The sequence below is a fragment of the Nomia melanderi genome, chromosome 2 (assembly GCF_051020985.1).
Source record: "Nomia melanderi isolate GNS246 chromosome 2, iyNomMela1, whole genome shotgun sequence".
Taxonomy (NCBI): Eukaryota; Metazoa; Arthropoda; class Insecta; order Hymenoptera; family Halictidae; genus Nomia; species Nomia melanderi.
This window is the reverse complement of record NC_135000.1, coordinates 30143377-30166011: the sequence shown is the minus strand read 5'-3', so window position 1 is coordinate 30166011 and position 22635 is coordinate 30143377. Positions and strand designations below refer to the sequence as shown.

Sequence of the window (22635 nt, the reverse complement as noted above, 5' to 3'; positions counted from 1 at the left end):
AATAGAATCAATAAAAATCTATGACACTTAAGTCTTTCAAGTTCAGATTAAATATTACTCTTCCATCATCAATTGCGATACTTCAGCGTAAACGTAGACAGAATGATTGTGAAATTTGATTCTTGTTCTCATGAATCACGAAATAGATTTCAATTCTACTAAGGAATGAAACACTTTTTCTTCCTCACAAAAACAAATCATAGTGCAAAGGGTTAAATCGCCTAATCCAGCGACACGAGCTCCGCTCCGCTAAAAGTTCGAATTAATTAAAACCGATTCCCAGCCGTGGCGAAAGTTTAAATAATTACGAATGGAGCGCGAGCACGCGCCGACTTTCCTCGACGGAATTTTTTTATCCTCGCCGCGGCGAAAAAAGCGGTAATTAACGGACTCGGTTGTCGGTATAAATAAGGATGACTCTACGTGTTGAGATGTTTTCAAGTGGGAACTGGAAGTAAGCTATTTTGCATCGAGTTTCTGTGTGTCGTCGATTGACTCGATCATTTGCATTAATGGATTCGGTTGACCTTTGTATGATACTTTGCCTGAAGAAAACTGAGAATTCCATGCAACACAAAATCCTCAAATTTCTCTGAAAACACACAAACTCGCTTAAACACCTTCGATGCGGTCACTAACATCGAATTACCGATCGAACTCGCTAATTCAAATTTAATTCAAATCGCAACCTTCTATACAAAATAGATATTGAACACCGCCTCTTTCTCCTAAAAAATTTAAACTTACTCAAAACTCCGCAATACGCTCGATAAAATCGAATCGGCGATCAAACTGAAATTTAACGCAAATAACACGATCGCTGGAAAGTGCCGGCACCAAAATCCTCCGATGCAGATATTCGCGATGCGCGGCGGGCATCGGAGCGAGGGCCGATCGCGTTTTTCCGCAGCGGAATATACCGCGATACGGGCGTGCCACGGTGACCGGAAGTTACGGTCTCCGCGTCGACGTCATAAATACAGGGTGGCGATACGAGAGTAGAATGAAAAGATGCCGGCCGGACCCGGCGACCCAGCCATCCGCGGATAAAACGGATATCTGCGGATACCCGAAGGAAACGTTTCGCGCAATAAAATCTCGCGATCCGCGTCCCGTAAATAAAGCACGCACGTGAACGCTCGGACCTTCATATTCCTTCGTATCAAACCTTATCACAGTCCCTCGGCAAAAGCATAGCATCGATGTAATCTTCGAGAAGATCGGAAATCAACCAGCAATCTGACTCTTCTCTGATCGCTCTTCATAAAAACTTGTGAAGTTTGATACTTTTTAACACTAAAACTACCGAACAGTGAAATTGGTTTTCAAAATTCCTTTATAGAAACTCCACGAGTGCATCTATTGAGACTTTAATTGATTCACAACTCAATTTTCGTATTTCTAAATCAATTTCTTTAATAGTTCCTCAGAGAAACGTCTGTCATTTTTCTAATAATTACGAAAAGATGACATCGGGAATGGTTTGTTTTGATCTATCCGATAGTGTCAGTGTTAATAAAATAGTTTTACTCCAATATAACTCAATTTCACTTTAGCGGAAATAATTTTCATTAGATGATCTCATTAGAAAGTGTTGAGTATCGCCAGTGAAACGCTTCCGGACAAACGATTAACACTACGGCGAAGAAATTGTTACTGAATTATATTTTGAATATTCAATGCTATTATCACGGCGAAAACTGTTGTCAAAGCTAACCATGGTGGCTCTAATTTTTTCATCGGGGACTGTACACGAATCGAGAACTCGCAGAGGAAGAATCAAGGCGCGTAAATCTGGTACGATCTTCCCAGCTGCGTTTTCCTCGAGTATATCGCGTTTTTATAGAGGGCCGCGGGCGGATCGGCGCGTAAACAGCCCGGCAGATTGTTACAGATGGAGTTCGGATTTTCATGGGAGTTTTACGCCGGCTCGCGACCCCCGGAAACGGCCGACCTCTGCTATTTCGCCGCGTCCGACGATTGGGAGTTCGGCTACGCTTCCCCGCGGAATCGGAAACCAATTTTTCCGATCGAATCGAATTTATATTATAATGGCGGAAATGGCCGTTCCATGCGCGGCTGATTTCTCCGCGATGAGAGTGTACCGGGAAGTAATGATTGGATGCTACGTACGTGAATTATTGTGTTCGTGGGACGCCTGTGAATGTAGTAATGGCCACTGGCAGATGTTTCCCTGAAAATCGAACGAAAATATCGGTGTAATTGTGGTTCGAACAGTTTCTTTGGTTTCAATGCTGCTGGCAATGAAGTGATATTTCGTTTTTATTTGTATAGGTACACGAATAATGTTTAATCATTTGCACTCCAGAAATTGTTCACTGGAAATAATATTTTCTAATGAGATGCAGATGAGATTTGCTGAAATTGAAAGAAGAGAATGAAAACTATTTTCTTTCAATACTTCGCATACTAGATATCAAGCTTTGCAATGTTAAATATCAAACTACAATTTTGCTGTGACAAAGCAGTTGTGAGAGGCGAATCTGGAGTGTAAAAGGTTAAATTGTATTTATTATCGTGGTAAGAGTAAATTGAAACTTATAATGTCAGTGCTGGTAGCGACGAAGCAATTGTTTATTCTGATTTATAAGTAACGAATAACAGTGATGATCAATGCTATTCATTGTTACAGAAGAAATAATTTGAAATTTGAAGTGTCAATATTGACAGTAACAAAATAATCCTTCGCTAGGATTTATACGCAACGAGCAACGGTGATATTTATTGAATCCACTTCGTTAATCCAAATAACGTAATCTCATAAATAGCAAAAACAATAACAAAAATACCGAACAACGGGGACTCCTTTCAAAATAATTCTTTCAACAGATTCGATATTTATTATTACCACGGTAAATCCAGCGTACAACGTTGGTTAGGTGCAAAGAACAGGAAACTGGAATAAAACGCGACCAACCGAGAACGCGAATAATAAAACGCGGACAGAAAATATAAATAAAATTCCCAGCTTTCGAACAGAGATTCACGCGAAGTGACGCCGCAATGCGGCTTAAATTTCGAATCAGCCGATTATAAATTAACCCCTTCTCCTATGATATCGAGTGATGAACATTTTCAGCCGAATTCGACGAATCTAAATATTATTCACTTCTCTATTTCGTATATTAAATATTACTATTATTGATCTTCAACCTTCCGATTAAACGTAGACACGAAGTAATGACATTTCTTTCTCCACTAAATTATTAACGATACAGCAGTTCCATCAAGCTATGAAAGAAATCATACAAGGGGTTAACGAGGAGCTTTCGTTTAACGACTGAAACATTCATTACGGTAACGATGAAATAGAAAAGATATTACACATTGATAATCTACATATTATCCTACGTTTCACAGACGTACCGTCCGTTGCATCGAACCTGGCACTCTCGTCTGAGTGGTCAGATCCGAAGGCGCACGCCTGACTGGCTGAAGCGCTCACGCCCATCAATCGGGTCACGCGGCAAAGAGCGCGAAGAGCCGCTTTCGGACTCGCAATTGGATTTCTCGGAGCGACTGTCTCCGCCCCTATGACGTCACAAGTGCCCGGTTCCCAGCAATCGACGGCACGTATACGATAAAAACGATAGAGCAGTTCTATCAAGCGCATTTCCGAAAGAAATAATACGTGTTAACGAAGGAGTTTCATTTATAAATTGAAATATTCTCTATGGAAAAGATAAAACAGATATTCCACCTCGATAGTCTGCATATTATCCTACATCTCGAACGCACATACGCGACGAAAACGATAGAGCAATTCCATCAAGCGCATTTCCGAAAGAAATAATACAAAGTGTTAAAGAAGTTTCATTTATAAATTGAAATATTCCGTATGGTAAAGATAAAACAGATATTCCACCTCGATAGTCTGCATATTATCCTACAACTCGAACGCAGATACGCGACGAAAACGATAGAGCAGTTCTATCAAGCGCATTTTCGAAAGAAATCATAAAACAAGGGATCAACCGCGTCGCGCGGAACCGTGGCCGGCGTTTCTCGTTTCTTTCCCGATCGAATACGAATACTCGAAAGATTACGATCAGATAGGAAAGCGGTGGAAGAGAGTGGCCGGTTACCGCAGCTCGCCTTCCATTCCCGGCCGCATTACCTCTAATAGGATCGCGGAAACACTATTTGCGCGGGCCGATAAAAATTTTCCAATTAAAACGTGTCGCAACGGCGCTACAGCTTCTCTAAGAGGATTAAACGCATCCCGTGGACCCGTGAACTCGCGGCTCGCGGCCGGAAGACTCATCAGAGTGTTCCGAAAGAAGGACACTCGGAGTTCCCTGTCGAGGAAATTGTTTGCCTGGGATTTTCCTTTTTATGGCTCTGCGAACCGATCCCCGGCGATTGGACACTCATTATTAGTTTTTTAATGAGAAAGTTGGACGGGACGGTCGGCTCGCTTTGTAAACGGACTCCTGTCCGTTTCAAACGCTGGAATATTCGTTGTTTGTCTACCTCCGAGTTTGATTTAGAATTCGTCGGTTCCGGACACGCGCGACACGCTCGCGAATTAAACGGAATTAATGGCTGCTTGCGAAGTTGATATTCATAGTAAAAATCGGTCGCAGGTGATACAGGGCACACGGAATAATAAAGTGGGAATTTATGACATCGGTAAATTCACCTCGCGATCCAACGGCGTACAATCTTCCATGCGGCCCTCCGCGAAGGCACACGCTCGCTACTAGTAATCCTCTTATCTGTAGAATGCAGACTTTTACGTAAACATAAACATTTACGAACCAGCGTACGGGAATCGGGATTAAATGGAAAGTACCGTCTTCATTACGCGGTTCGTTCGTTCGTCGCCACGATTGTAATGCACGAATTATTTCCTGTTCCGCGCGTTTCCGTTCGGGATAAAGACCTAACTAAAGTTCACGAGGAACATACGTTCCAATGTTCTTCTAACAAGTGTCAAGCGTCGCTTAAATCGATACAGCCTCGTGTTATGCGGAATCATGCTAATACATCAATATGTAAAATATTCAAGCAGTATCTTTGTATTCTCGTTGATTAGTTTCAAGCATCGTCGATGTCTCACCAGAAAACGTTGAACATTTCCAGTGACAAACTTCCGATTGCAAAGTGTCTTCATTTCAGTACACTTTCTTAGAAACACGCTCAAGAATTCAAAGACAACAATTCTGTCGAAGTCCAAGGGTTAACGAGGCAATATGTAACATCGGTGGCTTACGGTAAGATATCATATTAGACAGTGTTGGCTCATTAGATGGTGTGTAGCATCAAATACGTGGCTCGTCAAGTGGTTTGGTAATTAGAAAACATTGCCATACAGTTGAGAATTAATTTACTTATTGATTATTTCAATATTTTTATCAATTTTCCGAATTCAGGAGCCAAATGGGAAAGAGTGAACGTGTTAAATCTACTTCAACCTTTCGAATCACGATTTGTCTCGCAACAGTCGCGCAGTCGTAACTTACTGATACCAAGTTCAATTCGGTGTTTTCATTTCAATAGACTTCCTTCCGAACCGGCGTTGACGCAAAATTCCGCCGAAGTCAAAGGGTTAACGAGTTAATATGTAACTTCGGTACCGACGTATTTATTTTACTTAAACGTACTTCGACCTTTCGCATCACGATTTGCCTCGCAACAGTTGCGCAGTCGTTACTTATTGATACCAAGTTCAATTCGGTGTTTTCAGTTCAATAGACTTCCTCCCGAACCCGCGTTGACGCAAAATTCTGGCGCAGCCAAAGGGTTAATCTCGGTGGCTGGCGGTGAGATCAAAGTTCCGGGGACCGAGACCGCGTAATTCCGTGACGGCGCGCGGCAAACAGCGCGCGTTTTCAGCTCGGGGACAGGCCCGCGCCCGAAAATCCCAAGTTCGCGAGCCCCGCCGAGCGGAAACGGCGTGGAAGTTCGGGGATGCATGCCGGCTGTTTGCTCGGCAACTATTGCCGAGGAGTTTACCTGTATTCGCAGCGCGCGTTTCAATTGTTGTTAATGGAAACCCCGCCGCGCCGCGCCTCGCCGCTCCAGCTATTCGCCGTTCTCCGCGAACGGCGCGCGCTGCGTTGTCTCGGGGTGTTGTTTTTCCGCAGGAACCACGCCGCGCCGTCCGAGGCCCGATTTGCATTAAACGCGGAGAACAAACACGCGCGGGCGAGCTTGTTTGCGCGGATACGCCGGGAACGTCGCGCCGAGCGCGTCTCGCCGCGCTGCGACATGTTCGGTTAAGTGAGCGCGAGCACTGATTTTATTAAGCGAGTGTACGCCCGCGATAATAGAAGTTAACCGGATGATTTGATGCTCTCGCGAGCTCAGGAATTGTAAGTTCTCGCGAACCGTGACGAAGTTCTTTAACTTATTGCGTTGGAATTTCGTTCGGAGATTTGACACAGTCGTCTGCGAGGACTTTGCTTTCGAATATTCTATACAAGTGTGTACGCTAATGTGATTGATTAGTGGTATTGTATAGAGTGATATGTTTCGGAAGAATCTAGCATGTGTACTACGACTAGACTATCGATGTTTACAAGATGTCTGGCAATTTTGGAACAAAAACATCTCGACGCGCCTGATACGTTATTCCAGCGCAGTAGGTTAATTACTTTGCTTTCGGCTGGTGACTTGCAGCTGGTTATGGTAATAGCGATGTAAAATTATAATAACAATGTTAACTAATACAGTAACTATACAAAATAATATAGTCCAAACTTATCGTTATCAGTTTCGTTCTTGTTCACGTCTACCACTTTTCTCTTTGAATTCAACGCCAGCTCTCCTAAAGACTAATCATTATACGTTGCTATTATCAGTTTCTCGATGTCTCTAAAATGATAATATTACAACCCCATTTCACTAGCTCTCTCGCCGACACACCGAGCAAAGCGAGAGCATCTCTGAGGAATGTAAACGACTCGCCAACAGGGCGTAACCGCAGTCGCGCAGCGGATCAACAAAGCAGCACTTAATTGTACAAAAGAGACGGCGGGACGCTCGAATCGATTTCCCTCCGCCGGCGCGCAGACAAGCCTCTTAATGGATCCGCATTAATTTTCGGGCTCCTTTCAGCTGTCCGTCATCCGGCCGCGTAAACCGGCGCATCGGCAGCGAAACATTCGAGCCGCGCGAACCGCGTCGCGCCTTATCTACGAAACATTCTCGTCGGATTGCTGCCGGATTCGTGTAATTCGTCTTCGGGCCGAAGCATCGGGGATTGCCTCGCGCAATCGCGGCGGGCCTGCGATTGGCACGGACGCGTATTTACGTTGGCGCCGTCGATTCGAGATCGATGATGCACTTTCGAGTCTGTGTTGAGTGCAGAACGATTGGCTTCAATCTTATCTCTGGTACCGTCGACGAAATTTAATGTTGATCGAGCTTCTGCATGGAACAATGGCTGTTGCAGGTGATACGGAGAAATCTTGCGAAATTTCGAGGAAAATCGGAGAAGTTCGACTTTTGCAGGACGCTTTAGAAGGTTGTAGTTTTCTGTAGACATTCCGTGTGTACTTCTTTTTAGTGTTATGAATAAAAAAGTGTAATAACTTTATTCTGAATGTCTGAATTTGGCTCGAACTCCCTAAGAACTGACTAATCGAAAGAAAGAATTGCCTTTGTTCTCCATTACTGATTTTAGAGTGAACGTCAACGCCCCGACTCATTATCTTGTTAATATCTCAATACTAAATGAACTTATTAATATTAATAACTGAATAATAAATTGATAAATAAATCGTATGCATAGCTCTACAAAAAAATTGCAGCAGTAGTGCATCGTGTCGGTAAAAACAGACATTAATTGTCGATTCAATTATTCAATCGCTAACTTACAAACACCGCTCCAGAGCCCAACAGAAGAAACTGCTCACAATTCATACTCCCCGCAAAAAGCTCGAAACCATCGGCAACAAATCACGTGGTAAAATTCCAATCGCCATCCCTTTCTCCCTGCAGCCGATCCGAAACCCGCGTTCGCCGGTATCGCGGCGTCATCCGCCGTCAAGTGAAACGCCGCGGAGGCGGATCCCGAAAAAATCCGCGAATCGAGCGCGCCGGTCGGCCGGCCGACAAATGAAAAATCCAGGGCATGCATCAAGCGGAGCGTGGTCTTAATCAATAACAGAAGACACACAAGCGGAACCGTTGAACCAAACCAGGCTCGTTTTAAGCTCGCCGCGGTTTCCTCTCCCTTTGTGACAGCCAAAGCTCAACGCCGACGGCACACCGCGAAACAAAAAAAAACAAAAAAACAAAAAAAGAAGAGAGAGAGAGAGAGAGAGAGAGAGAGAGAGAGAGAAGCGGAAGAAGAAAAAAAAGCAGAAAAAAGAACGAAAAAATGAGAAACTCGAGGAACAAACAAAAAGAGAAAGGGAGGCAGAAAAAAGATCGTTTCATCATCATTCGCGGATGATTTCCTCCGCTCCCTTTCCCCGCTTTTTTTCCCTCCCCCCGTGCAACTTGACCGATACCCGGCTAAGCGGTATCGATTTACGAGGTCCGCGCGCCGGATACGTATCCGCTCGGCCCATAAATACCAGTCGCCGCGCAATCTTTCGATATCAGCTATAAATACGTATTTTATCTGTCGCGGGATTTCAAATGAAAAACAGTCGTCAAGAGCTCATGGGATTACCCGTAAAAGGGCGGGCTGCTCTCTGTTCCGATGCGCGCGTCGCGGGCTCCGGGGACGCGGATGAACGGAGCTTTAGCCCCGCGCTCGCTCGCGCCCCGGCGACGATCCGCAGAATTCATAAGCGAGAGATGCCGGTGTCGACGAACGCCGCCGCCACGTTCCGCGTTCGATGGAATTAAATCTCTCCGGTACGAGCCTCGAATTTCCCCGCCTTTCTTCCCGCCGGAGAATGCGGGAAACGAATTTATGGCATACGGGCGCGATCGTTTTCCACCGTTCTTCTCTTTCGTCCCGCGGACCGATCGTTTCCTTTCGTTCCTCCGCGGCCGCGATCGTTCCTCGGTTTCCTCCGCGCGAACGTTCCCGCCGATTCGAGCGGACAGTGTGAAATTCGAGTTGGGCGATCCCCGCGTTCCGCGCATCGAGCAGTTGCTGGATTTTAGATTTTATGGGTTTCACTCCTTTCGTTCGGTAGGTTTATTCCGATTCCAGGATATTTCTCTTGTTTGGAATAACTGTGTTTCGATGGAAACGATTCTTATCGGTGGAACGAACGTTGAGGAATGTAATCGACTGTTACTAATTTGATAGCTTTCGCCATGAAAATGCGGTCTCCCGCGGATCAGATGCAAGAGCGAGATGATCGCGGAAGGAATTCCAGGCTCCGTTAATATCTCGAAGGACCGGTAAAAGGGAAACACATTTGCAAAATGAAAGTTTAATGCAATTTGACTTGCGCATTGAAAATGACTCCGCGATCGGCCGGTTCCTCCGCGCGGTATGACATTCCATTAGGAAATGAGTAGTCGCTAAAGAGAATACATTAAAGAGTGGAGTATGGAGGTCCTTTATGCGCGGCGGAACTTTTAGCGCTAATCTGCGGTATTAATCCCCGCGCGACGGGCCGCGGGTTCGCTGGATTTGAGTCGCCAACTAGTTCGTCAAATTCCTCGGTTCGCGCCCGTAGGATCCGAGTAAACACGAAATGTTTCGACGTCATCGCCGCGTGGCGGAATATATTTTCTGTGTACTAAATATCCGCCTCGAGTAAACAACCGTCGGGTAAACGACTCGCAAATAATATCGGTGTGCAGTGTTTGCCGATCGGAAAAAATCTTTCTTGCCAATCAATGCTCGATCTAATAGCTTGTGTAAATACACACAGGTTGGCAAACAAACGTCCTGCTTCGTAACCATTCCCCGCAAATATTGGCGTAAGGTAATTGAAGATTGCACATGATGCAGCTTGCGCCCGGAAAATAAAAATTTTCAGGTGTAATCGCGTTCCTTGGTGAATATTGTTTAACGAGGACGTGTGTTGGAAAGTATTTCTTTGTGTAATATCAGATCTTACTGTATATTTGTCTGAGTATCTCGGATTTGTTGCGGAATGACATAAGAATCTTTCTGCTTTCTGCTTTTAAATATTTTTAATCGTTTGAATATTTTTAATTACTTGAACAGCTAGAGAGCACGTAGTTCCTTTGTTACTTAAGCAATTGATATGTAATTTAACTTCATCTGTGGAAAGTTTTCTATATTTCAAAGAATCTTCGTCCGTATAGAGTTAATTCTTTGAGATTCGATGTTGAGAGTGGATCAACTTTTGAGTTTGAATAACTAGGTATGCATAGATGGACACTTTGAACTATTCAAACCTCTTTATATAATTTACTCTAATGTGTTGATATTCTTGTGTTGCGTCGATATTACTTCTCGTATTTATAATTTCCCGAAGATGCATTTTATCACATTGTGTACTGGTTAGAAATCTCATTCTTAATAAAGACACTTAGCTACGCCACTTTGCTAATTAACAGAGCATTTAAAGAAATATTCAATTTTATTCGAATATAACGATGTGAATTGATCGCACTGAAAATTGCCAGTCGCAACTCAGTTTCCCAAAAATTAACCGGCACGCAAAGTGTTGAAAGATATCCACCTCGAACGGGGAATACCCTGGACACAAAAAAACTCGATCAATCAGAGGGCAACGATTTAATCTGGAAATTCCAGAAAACGCGCCGCGCATCCGGGTGTGTCAGAACAAAGATGCACTTCCGTGGTATTCGGTTGATCCAGCGGCCGCGTCTCTCGCCGAGAAAATTAAGGTTTGCAGAGGAACCGCCGGTTTCCAGCTCGCAACACCTCCCTTGGGGTATTCGGGAACTTTGTGGGCGGGTAGATTATTATGAAGCGGAAGAGGACGGGACGCCCGGCGAGATGGCCGAAAGAGGAACGCGGAGAGTTCGAGGGCCAGGCTACTTTCATGCGGCGGTAAGTATCGACTGCAACAGCACAGGTAGCCGAAATAGCCGGGCCGAGGATCGAGGCGACTTCCGGCGAATCGGTTCGCGGAAAACGCGACTCCGCGAACTCTGCGTTGCATAAAAATTAATGAAGGACTGAGACACTTTAGTGGGCTTTAACTATTTGCATTGGACAATATTTTCATTACATTCATTGTTTTCCGATGAAATGTTAACAATATTATTTGCAGCTTACGTACATCATGCATAATATTTAATATTGAATGTTTCGTTTTGTAATATCAACTGTGTTTAAATGGTGACTGAGTCGCCTCTCGAGTGGGAAGGGTTAATATTAACACAGTTTGTTGAAGTAAATAATCAACAAATGAGACAAATATGCATCTGCTGTATGTACGCGAAGTCTCCTTTAACCCTTTGCACTCTAAAGGTGAGTCTCAGTCTCCATTCGATTGGATATATCAAAATTATAAAGCCTCGATATTAAGCTAATTTAACAAGAATCAATGTTGTTCATTGCCTACGGATCGAAACAAACAAATATTTTGCTATTATGAATGTATTATCTTCAAATGAAATTTCCACTTGAAGTAGAATGGAAAATTTTGTTGTATTTCTTCCAAATTGTCGACAGTAAAATATCACATGAGCTTAGTACGCCAAGGGGTTAAACTGTGTAATTCGTAAACATGTGAAACTCAGAACAATAACTTTGTTTCTTAATTTATATATCTTGTCATTCAGTTCGTCTCAAATGTCGTGAATTTTTTATGTAGAAGCACCTACGTCCGACTAGTGTTAAATAGATTGTATATATTAGCGAGTTATCATGAGAAATTGGAAACAGTGATAGTTCTTAATGCACTTCCTTGCCGTCGAACACGGTCGGAGGCAGATAAGCGGGAATAAAATGGCGGCGAAGAATTTTGAAATCATAGATCTCGGGGAAAGGTAAGATTAACCGTTTCCTCGGGCGGGTTTCCCTTAAAGAAATTTTAGAGGCGAGCCGAGTGAGCAGTCTGCCCGTAATGCGGCCGGATGAGGTGTATCAAGCGTGCAGGTAGCTGCCTGCCAGCCTGCCTACCGTCCGTGCTCCGCGGAGCGAAAGAATAATCTTATATCCGGAGTTCCGCTTTCATTCTTACGTGAGATTACGTTTGTGTGCCGCCATGAATTATATCGCCGCGTGTGTGAGTAAATAACGGAGGCTGGGTCGCTGCGAGTGCTATGTCGATTTTCTGGATGGTCTGCTGAATGAATTTATTATCTTGTTGTCGGGTTCCTTTCAATTCATTTTTGAACTTTTGCTTTGCTTTGTCGGTGTTTTCCTTGTACTTTGGTTTACGTTTGAATTTTTGTGTTTTTATTTATATTTGTATTAGTGGTTCTGTTCTTAGTTCAATTTCTGGTTTAATTTCTAGTTCAACTGCTACTTCAACTTCTACTTCAATTTCCAGTTCAACTTCTAGTTCACCTGCTACTTCAACTTCTACTTCAATTTCTAGTTCAATTTCTAGTTCAATTTCTACTTCAACTTGTATTTCAACTTCTACAACATTCCCTCAACAATATTCAATATTCAACACACCCCATCGCACCACGATCAAACGACAATAAACACTCGAAAGGCATTCGAATATTCCTCACACACACACAGCCAAACGAAAGCTGTCAGCAGTACAAGTAAGAGCCATACTCAAGAGCTGGCGGAATCGCAGAGAAAAAAGACGTCGCAAACTAGAAACGGTGTAACAATTTCAGTACGGTAATAAAAAGGTTTAACGTAGCACCGATAAATTAAGTCGGCGAAGCGAGCGGAGAGCGAGGTACGCAAGCCCGACCGAAAGTCGAAGGAGGAAAGGTATACGTTTCATAAGCCGGGGAGAGGGCCGGAGGTCCGGCGATCGTTTCCGGCCTGCAGCAACCGTCGATCCTTGTTGCGCACGCGATCGAGGAAAATTGAACGTCGCCGAACGAAACGGATTGTATATCCCAGCGACGTATACACCGCTTCCACGGTACAGTTACTGTTATGGGTGAACGTCTCGACCCCTAACTCTTTCGTGCCGCTTCAATTGCTGCCGGTTAGTCGTTCCGGGGCCGAGGCCCAATTCGGCACGCCAGTCAAAGCTTGATAGGATACGGTTCAACCTCTTCCTCGATTGCGTTGCGTGAACGCGACGCTATCGAAGATTGTTTCGCTGTAACCGACAGAGCATTTTGTTGTTCCCCTGGAAACGGTCTGTTTTTCAGACTCGTGCGTTGAGCTGCTGGTATTTAACCCTTTTTATTGCTACTTGATCGTGCATTGGATTATATAAGGTGAACACGAGTGGAAAGAACTCGAGAAGGTAGAATGCAATTTTTATAGTATCCCTAGCGAAAATGAAAAATGCTATAACATTTTTCAGATCTTTTATTTTCCTTAGTACAAAATTTGGGTGTCTAAAACCTAATAATTATAAGGTAGTTTCTTTAAGATTCATTAAAATATCTAATATTATTCCTCATTCAATATTGGAGCCTAGAGTTCAAAGGGTTGATGCTGTTGAGTTTTATGTATGAGATATTGTTGAGTTACTAATACTCGGTATCGCTCAATTATTAGTATACAATATTATTGAGTGAGTAATTACCGAACAGCTCGAACGACCTGATTTCCTCACGTTACAATTAAAGGTCACAACTGTTTCTCAGAGAAATTACTGAAAAGTTTGATTCAGCGCTACGCAGACGGAATGATAAATCAATTAAAATCCCGATAGACGTACTCTTAAAGTCTCTATAGAGTCTCTACACATCATTTCAAAAATTCAATTTACCGCTCGGTAGTTTTAGCATTAAGTTACGAATTGATAATCCAGTTACTGCTATATACGCGTTCTCTAGCGTTACCCAAAGTTCCGCGCAGTATTCGTAAATTCAATAACGACGCATTCATTTCGAACTAAATAAGCGTGCGTAGAGTGGCATATTGTCAAACACTGCATAGAACCAGCGAAGCAAAATAAGATCCCTCATGAAAACGAGAACGTCGCCGCGGGGAATGCGTAGCGAATTCGAATTTTCAATAGAATTTCATTATAATTCTCTGCAGCAGCTGTTAATCCCCGAAAATCCAGTTTATTAACTCGCAAACAAACGAAACTCGATTCCGGAGCCCGGCCGCCGCGCCGCGCCGCGCCGCGCTCGTAATTCTATCCGGCGATCATCGAAAATCGAGCGACAGCCGCACAAAGTAACCGAAGCAGCGCAATATTATTCGCGACAGCGAGATACGCGAACAAACTGGACCGCGCGGCGCAGTTTATTTCGAAGCGTCGCGCCGGAAGTGCGGGGGATCCCGGATCCTCGCGCGAGCGTCGCTCCATTATCGCTCGCGATCCGATGATTCCGATAAAATCAAATCCGCCGGACGGAATCCCGCGCGCCGCGTATCCGTTACCCTCTGCTGCACAATAGGCCGCGATCCGCGGGCATAAATTACGCCGCGTCGTTCTGTTTAACCGATCGCCGCGTTAAACGCGCCGCCCCCCGACAATCGATGAAAAGCTTTTAGCAGGATTGAAGCGTCTTTTCATTAAACTCGTTCGCCGGTCCGACCGACGGGGATCTTTAATCCATCTTCGCGGGAACGCGACGCGTCGATTCAGACTCGAATTGGGCGGAGTTACGACCGGCGGATACGCGCGCTGCGAGCGGATGATTGAAATTTTGGAAAGAACGCGCCGAGTTTAGGGGAAATTTTGCGAGTAATCCGCGGGGGATTGGGAGTCTGGCATGATTGGAGCGAGGCAAGCAGAGTGATTTAGTGGTACGCCTCGATTTTCGATTGATAGTTGTCTTGTTGATTGGTACGAATAGTTCGCAGTGAACCGGCCGAATTGAATTCTTTACGATAGCGGGGCTGCTGGCGTTTTTAATGAATGCTAGAGGAAACTTGATCAATGGATTCTATTTCAATTTTAATCGACAACTGACAGAACCTAGAATGTATAATGGATACAAGGAATGGTATTCTCCATGTGTTTCTGAATATAATTGATTTCCAATTTTTCGAAGCATCATCTCTCCGTAATTCATAGGATCCCCAATTAACACTAGAACTACCGAACATTTAATACGACTAATATGCAATTCCTATAAAAACTGTAAAAATAGATTATTTCCAGTTTCTTCAAACATTCATTATAGTACTCAAATGAATTTTCAAAATCATTTCGAATATTTAATGCTTCGAAGATATCGATAATTGCTAAACAACAAAATCGGAACCAGTCATTTTGACTGGTACGTAGTTCCAGTGTTAATGTTCCAAACTAACTCAAACGCATGTTCTCAAACGCACTTTAGTTAATCCTCCATTCAATCCCTAAACACGATCAAACTAATTCCCATTTTCAAAACATCTCGTAGCATTACGAAACTCTCGATCCTCTTATCAAATCCATCCAGCAGCGAACAAACGATAAAGCGCTCGAATCGAAATTTCCCGATCGCCCGAGACGAAGTCACGCAATGAAGATCAAGAGAAAGCAGGGAATCGAATAGAAAGAAGGCGCCTGGAGGGACGAGCCACGCGAAGACGCGTAAAATTCGCCGCGCGAAGCTGGGCAAGGCGAAATGCAATTTGATTCGCGCAATATCCAGCCGGCGCGCTCGCCGGCGGTCCGCGCAATCGTGTCCGGATAGCGGGTACATCGTTTTGGCGTGTTGGCCGGAGCCCGCGGAATATATTGCACTTTCGGGACGAGGTCAGCTGCGACTGTAATTTTGGTACAACATTTATCTCGCGGTAACACCGCGGCTGAGATCTTTATTGAGTCCGGTCCAAATATATCGAGTTTAAACGATCCCGCGTACAAAAGCGCCCCTCGCCGCCCCCGTCCGGCGCTGTGTACAACGTCCGGCTCGGGTTTGTCCGATCTTCTGCCCGCCCGTCGAATAATTGGGATCGTTTCGACACAATGCTCGATTGATCCGACACCCGGACTGCGAAACAAACCGGCCGCCGCGCGGAAAAAGAGCGACCGTTACGCCCGATCCGTGAAAAACGCGCGAGCCGACCGGCGGCGTTCGAATTTAAGGCGGCGCCGGCGCACCCCTCGACCGATAACAGCTTATTAATGTGCCGCGAGGGTTTACGGGACTTTTAAATTCCAACCGGGAAATTGATACTCCCCGGGAAGTCGAGTGTTGCGACGATGGAGGTGCTGCCGCGGATCAACTGACAGTTCGGTGATCGAATTTTGCGGTTCCGATGGGGAGCGTGTATTTTCTGAGTGCCGCCTGGCTCGCGGATCGAGAAGCTGCGTTCTGGTATTATATTTGAAATGCGTCGGCGAATGTTATTGGAAACGTGGGAAACTTCGCATTCTTAGATTCAGGGTTTAAACCTGGATTCTTCTAAATTGTATTCTAGGCTTCCGGATTTGGATTTAGGTTCCTCTTATCCCTCTAGGCCGAATTTTTGTCACGATTATAACAAAATCTATCCAGTACAAAATTAATAAGTACCCACATATGTATATGAATTAACAATGTATTCGATAGTTTCCATAATTTCATCAAACGAATACATTTCGCAACTTTCGAGTTACAGTGACGTTAAACTTTCACGCCTGAGCGTATAACAGTTGCAGTTAACCGATTGCTTCATTTTATTCGCCACTTTGAGTGCGAAATGAAATAAATCAACAAGATGCCAATATACTGATATGTGACTTGAAAGTTACATGGGCCCACATAGGGTTAATTCAGGTTTATAGATTCAAAATTTACACTTGGAACGTTCTCGATTCCGATTCCTAGATTAAACATTCAGACTGTCTCCCATCCTGGAAACTCGACTCAAACGTACCGATCTTAAAGTAAGACATGCTGAACGAAGAAAGATTGAACATAAGAATTTCCAGAGGAAGAGGGAAAGATTGAACGAATCGCGGAAGTCTCAAAGAGGATTAATCATTAAACGATCAGCTGCCGGAGGAAGACTTGAAAAGCGAGTTTCGAATTTCATGAAATATTAGTCCTCGGCGCGGAATTGGTTCGACGAGGCGCGGGTTCGAAAAAAGGGCGGAGCCACGGAGAGCGATCGATTCGGCAGATTTTCAGCCCGCGACAACAATGAGGGGAACGCGATCCCGCGGAAGTAGGACACTTTTAATCGGTACGTAGGGATCTAGGGAGCCGCTTCTTTCGTATTACGTCTGGTAAGCCCCATTGTCTATGAAAGACATTTTCGCTTGTCCCCGGGACGCAGCCCCCGTGCCCCGCCAAGATTACTTCCTCTTAAGCCTCCTTAACGCGCTATCGTCCATTGTCCCGATTTTGTTTGCGATTCTCTTGAGAAAACTCCCGGCAACGGCGCGGCGGCCTTTATTATGTTGCGTGATTTCCGTCGAGCTGCGTTTCTCGCGACGGGAGAGCCGAAGGCTTAACGCTTTATCGAACGTCGCGCGAGCCTGGAATCATCATCTCTACTTCGTTCGCGGAATATTCATCGGAATCGGGCATCGATGAACCCGATCGGACGTAAAAAAGAAAGCCTACTTTCCGTACGCTCGTAACATACATCGCGATGATAAACAACAAGACACGTAAAATTCAATTGACCCACTTTCCCCGAACGCAAACTCCCGGCTGTCGGCGCGCGACGTTACTGTCGAACGTGTCGATCATCGGCTGGAATATAATTTTCCATCGAGAACATTGAGTACATTAATACATCGAAAGAACTGCTCGACGTGTAACGTTCATTGTGATTTCGGGCTCAGCTGGAATGACGCCGCTGAAAGTTTCGCTCCATTTCAATCGTGTTAAGAAAATGAACGTTCGACGAAGAGAAATGTGTCGAAAAAATGTGTAATAGAGAACTATATAGAGCAGAAGGATATTACACGAGCACAATGACGAAAAGAACAGTCATTGAATAATGCTCGAGCCGAGATACCATTGTTCCATCGCGGTTCTCCCGGTAATTCTGATTTATCCTTTCTTGTGTTTCATAAGCGGAGAAACAGGATACATCAACTCCGGCGCAATTACTCGAGCACGCTCTCGTCGGCGGCGCGATTTAATGCTAAGCGTTCCCGTGCCGTGGAGGCAGCGTTACCATCACGTCCCTGATACAGGTGAGCAACGATGGGTTACGGGCCGCGTTTCACGGGCAAATGGATTTCGGTATATTGCGACTCGCAGGGCAAACATTCCCCCGGCCCCAAATACCAACGAGTCGATGCTCACCGAAGATACTCGCTCGAATATCTATCTCTATTTCGGGCACGGTAATCCCGACTTCATCTTTCGCGTCAGGATCCGCTGCGGATCGCATTAGTGCTCTTCGTATTTTCGGTTTGATAGACAATCATTAACACTTGGTTTACGGGTCTGTGATGATAATAGATTTCGCGGTGGATATTTCGGGAATAATACCTTACTAATCTTCCTAATATTAATAATTTTCCTAATAATGATTTGTAGTACTTGGTGCATTCTGTGGAATTCTTTAGAGATTGAAGCAGTACTAATTGTAAGTTGATTTTTATGTTGGTTAAGTGATTATAGAATCGAAATTAACAGAAGTTATAGGTACAGTTAGTATATTTTCGTCGTCACCTTTACCTTTATATTTCTAACGTTACCTTTACCCTATGTTCCTAATGTTTTCTTTATCCCATACTCTTATCGTCACCTTTAACATTACTCCATTTTCCTATCCTTTCACCTTATACCGTTAACATTATCTTTACCTTTACTCTATTCTTCTATCGTTCCTTTTATCTTATACCTTTATCGTCAATTTTGTATTCCATGTTTCTAACATCACTATCATCGTATAGTTTCATCCTCATTTTTACATTTCTCACCACACAACCTAATCATCTGTACTCCCAACACATATTTTCTTAAAACAATTCTATCATTCCATTATTCTATTATTGAAATTCATATTGAACAGAGTCAATCGAAAAGACCACACGTCAGACGAGCTAACCGTAAATCTCGTTGTGGTTGTAAACGTAACCGTAGCCATAAGAATGTTCAAATTCGACGACGAATCCTGTTCACCGGTACGTTCTCACAGCTTCTACCTTCCCTTTTGACCGTTTATCCGACGCTTAAGAAGCGCGCGAACGTCGACGAAACCGCGCGTGAAATGTCCACCTTTATCGTGAGAACGCGTCATTTCCACACGACGTTAGTTTCACCCCTCTACTTAGTAGTCACAGATAAGAGACCGTCCGACGGTTTTTTTCCGTGCACCCTCGTATCCTAGCTGAACACGTTTGCCTGGAAATTTATCGACGAGAATGGCCGCCATAAGCGTAACCGTTCTGACGTCGCGCCCACGGTAATGTTGTTAAAGGACAGAGTGGAACACTTGTCCGCATCGTTACGGATTTTCTGCCGGCTTATTTTTAAGCCGTGCCCGCCTGGAAATTAGTTACTTCGATGCGACGCGACGGTGGATCGCGTACAGGCCGTTACGGGGATTTAGTGAACCCGTTTTGGAAATCTCGGCGTGATAAGCGGCTATAGCTCGGACTGAGCTTTGTTTTCGGTATTCGTGGAATTGTGTTGTAACATTTTATGATTGCACTGCGAATCTGCTTTTTGTTGTCTGGTGATCAAACTTACGAACATTCGAACTTTCGAACTTTCGAACTTTCAAACTTCCAAACTTTCAAACTTTCAGATTTTCAAACTTTCAAACTTTCAAACTTTCAAATTTTCGAACTTTCAAAATTTCAAACTTTCAAACTTTCAAACTTTCAAATTTCCAAACTTTCAAACTTTCAAACCTCCGAACTTCCAAACCTTCAAGCTTTCAGATTTTCAAACTTTCAAACTTTCAAATCATCGATCTTTTCAGTTCTCGACTATTTCCCTATATTCCTCCATAATCAACAGTCCATCACCCCCTAAACCTTCAAGCTCCATCTCACCACCATCCGTCGCCCCACTCCAAAACGATCACACCTACAGTCCTCGACTATAACCTCAGCACCCCGACTAAACCTCTAAAACCTCTCAAACTCGAGAAAAAAAGATTCGATAAAAGCGGCAAGAAGCTGAATCCACACGGAATCCCGACCAGCAGCAAATGGTCCATGCATCAAGCATTCTATTACTAGACCGCCGCCAACGATGGCAAATGCAGGTCTCGGTTGGTCATCGCTGAACGCCGGGACTCCAAGGCAGACCAATGGGTTTCCTTTAGCCCGCGGCACGGTCCATTTGTAATCGCGGCGAGACGTTCGCAGAAAATCCTCAAATTTCTTCGCGGCCACCAGAAAACGACGGCCGGCGACGACTATGACACACGATTCGGCCCGCGTTCCCATTCGTCTTCATGATTCCGCAAAGCCAGTAGTTCATTGGCCCGTTTCTGCTTGCTCGGCTTTCTCCGATTTCCCCATTATTCTTCGTTTATGGAAATAACACGGCCGCGGCGGCGTCCTCCCTTTAATGACGACCGAGATCCCCCCACCGGAGGCTCGCGTGCTAGCCTAATAAACATTTCCATCGGGCGACGCCGGCCGATTCCCTGCTTCCATCCCTAATTGCATCCGAGTTTCGGCAACTGCTCGGCTATCGGCGAGTCTCCGGAATTTCCTGGGAAGATATAACTCCGGGGAGCCGGGATTACCGATAACTTGCTCTGGAACGATGTTCTAATGACGTAGTTGCTCGGAACGTTCGGTGAAACTGGGTTTATGATAGTAGGATTGGTTATTATCGAGATAAAAAAGACGGGGAATCTAGATAAGGAGAACTCCCGCGAATTCGTAGCCAAGATGAAAAGGTGTTTGATTTCTTGAGAACAAGTGGAAAAAATGGGATGGAATTTATGTTATATGAAGCTGTTCCTACGGAACCATTCTAGAAGACTGCAAGTAGAAATATCGAGCGATGGTCAGACCTGTAAATTAGATCTCAATGAATACTTCTCATCTACATAGACAAACTGCCCGAATTTCATGAAGAACACTGAAACTTCATCGTCTAAATTGCAAGAAACTAAAAATATATCCCCCAATAGCATAACAGCTAACACTAGAACTCCCGTACCAGTCATTTTGCTTTCGGTTTTCTCTTTTTCAACAATTGATACCTTAAAAACTCGACATGAGTTTGAAAATAAATAGTTTCACTTGAATTCTATAACAGATATCCAAGAAGACTGAAAATAATCTATTGTTACAATTTCATACGGATTCCACATGAAGCGTAATAAATGCTCGGTAGTTCCAGCGCTAAAATTGGAAAAGGATTCTGGGTAAACGTCGGCAAGTTTCAATTTGATTTTACATCGAGCCCGTTTCTTCCATGGCGAGGCATAAAGGACCCTTTCTAATTTCTCCGGAGCATAAAACCGAAGAGATCCCGGCGCAGTGCGCAATAGCGAGGCTAAACGTCCGTCTCGAGACTTCATCAAGGCATCGGCAGAGGGGACACACAGGCGGCACATCGCCGCCATTAAATCGCTGTTTATGGCGTCGTTCGCGTAATGACCGTCTCCGTACATTCTAAGAGCCAATTGCCGTGTCTACGAGGACGTATCGCGTTCCGGGGTCGCCGTGCTGCTCCCCTTAGAGATTAAGGCTGCTGCGAGCAGGAAAAAAGGCGCAGAAACCTGCCTTGGCGGGGCTGCTTTCGCGCCGACGAATGTGTCATAAATCCTCCGGCGAGCAATTGTATGCGCGACCATAACTCCGGCCGATAGGCCCGCCAACGCGAATCCTCTTTTTTTCTGATCCCATTCGAGGAAGAAATATACGCGGCCAGAATTCCGAACCTCTTTCGAGCCGCGAATAACAACGGGGCCCGGCGATCTGTCACGTCCCGTACAGAAAAATGCTCTTCTCTCTTCATTCGCGGTGAGCAATGGATCCTTCGGATGAATTTCTGCGACACGAGGACTGCTGGGGAATTTTGATAGAGGTTATAGCGCGTCCTGCTAGTGTATCTCCGCGGGGATGGAGATTGCGTGGATTCATTAAGAGGCGGGTATCCTAGTATAGCTAAGCAGTATAGCCAAGTAATATCCCCAAGTAGCATATTCGGCTGCTATAGCCGGGCAGTAAACGTTAATTGCTCTAATAAAGAATAATGTCTTTCGGGAATGATGTGTGACGTTGCTACAAGATTGTAGGTTAATTTAACGTACGAAGTTCTTATGGAATATGCAATTCGCCGATCTTAGTCACAACTGTGGCAACTTGCGTTTTGAGTTGTATAGATTGTTCTTTTCGTTTGTTTACTATTTATCGTTAGTCTGTAGTATCGCCAACTGGATGAGACGCTTTAACCCCTTGACCTATGATTCCTTTCTCAACTCTGATCGGTACGGGTACTTTGTCCTTAATAATTTCTTAGAAAAATAGAAAAATTCTAAGCATATGTTATGCCTATATTTCCTTTTAAGTATAATAATTGATTACAGGGGAATAATGTTTACTTTGAATTCGAATGCACCGAGTAATATATATATTTGTTGAATCATGTTGAAAATCTTCACCGCGAGTCTCACTCGTTGTAGGACAAGGGGTTAAGTAAAATATTCAAGTGTAGCACTGTGAGTAACTTCAAGTTTTCGAGGTGGATTCAAATGTACCACCATGTATATGAGCAAAGGGTGGGGCAGTGTTTAACCCACCTAACCTCAAAGAGATACACGCATTGCGAAACGATGTCAGAGTGTTTTTAAAC

At 44.3% G+C, this 22635-nt stretch overlaps 1 protein-coding gene across 4 annotated transcripts in view; it reads right to left on the bottom strand.

The window, feature by feature from the left end:
* Window positions 1–22635, bottom strand: part of LOC116429918 (uncharacterized) — a 383306-nt gene that overhangs the window by 292093 nt on the left and 68578 nt on the right. For 2 of the 4 annotated variants that reach the window (XM_076374295.1, XM_031983448.2), the window contains one exon: window positions 2134–2194. The exons of 1 other annotated variant lie outside the window; for it this stretch is intronic. The gene's annotated coding sequence lies outside the window, so the exon portion shown is untranslated. Of the gene's footprint in view, window positions 1–2133; window positions 2195–5979; window positions 6063–22635 lie in introns of those variants that run through there. One more of the 4 variants, XM_076374296.1, reaches the window with a different exon arrangement.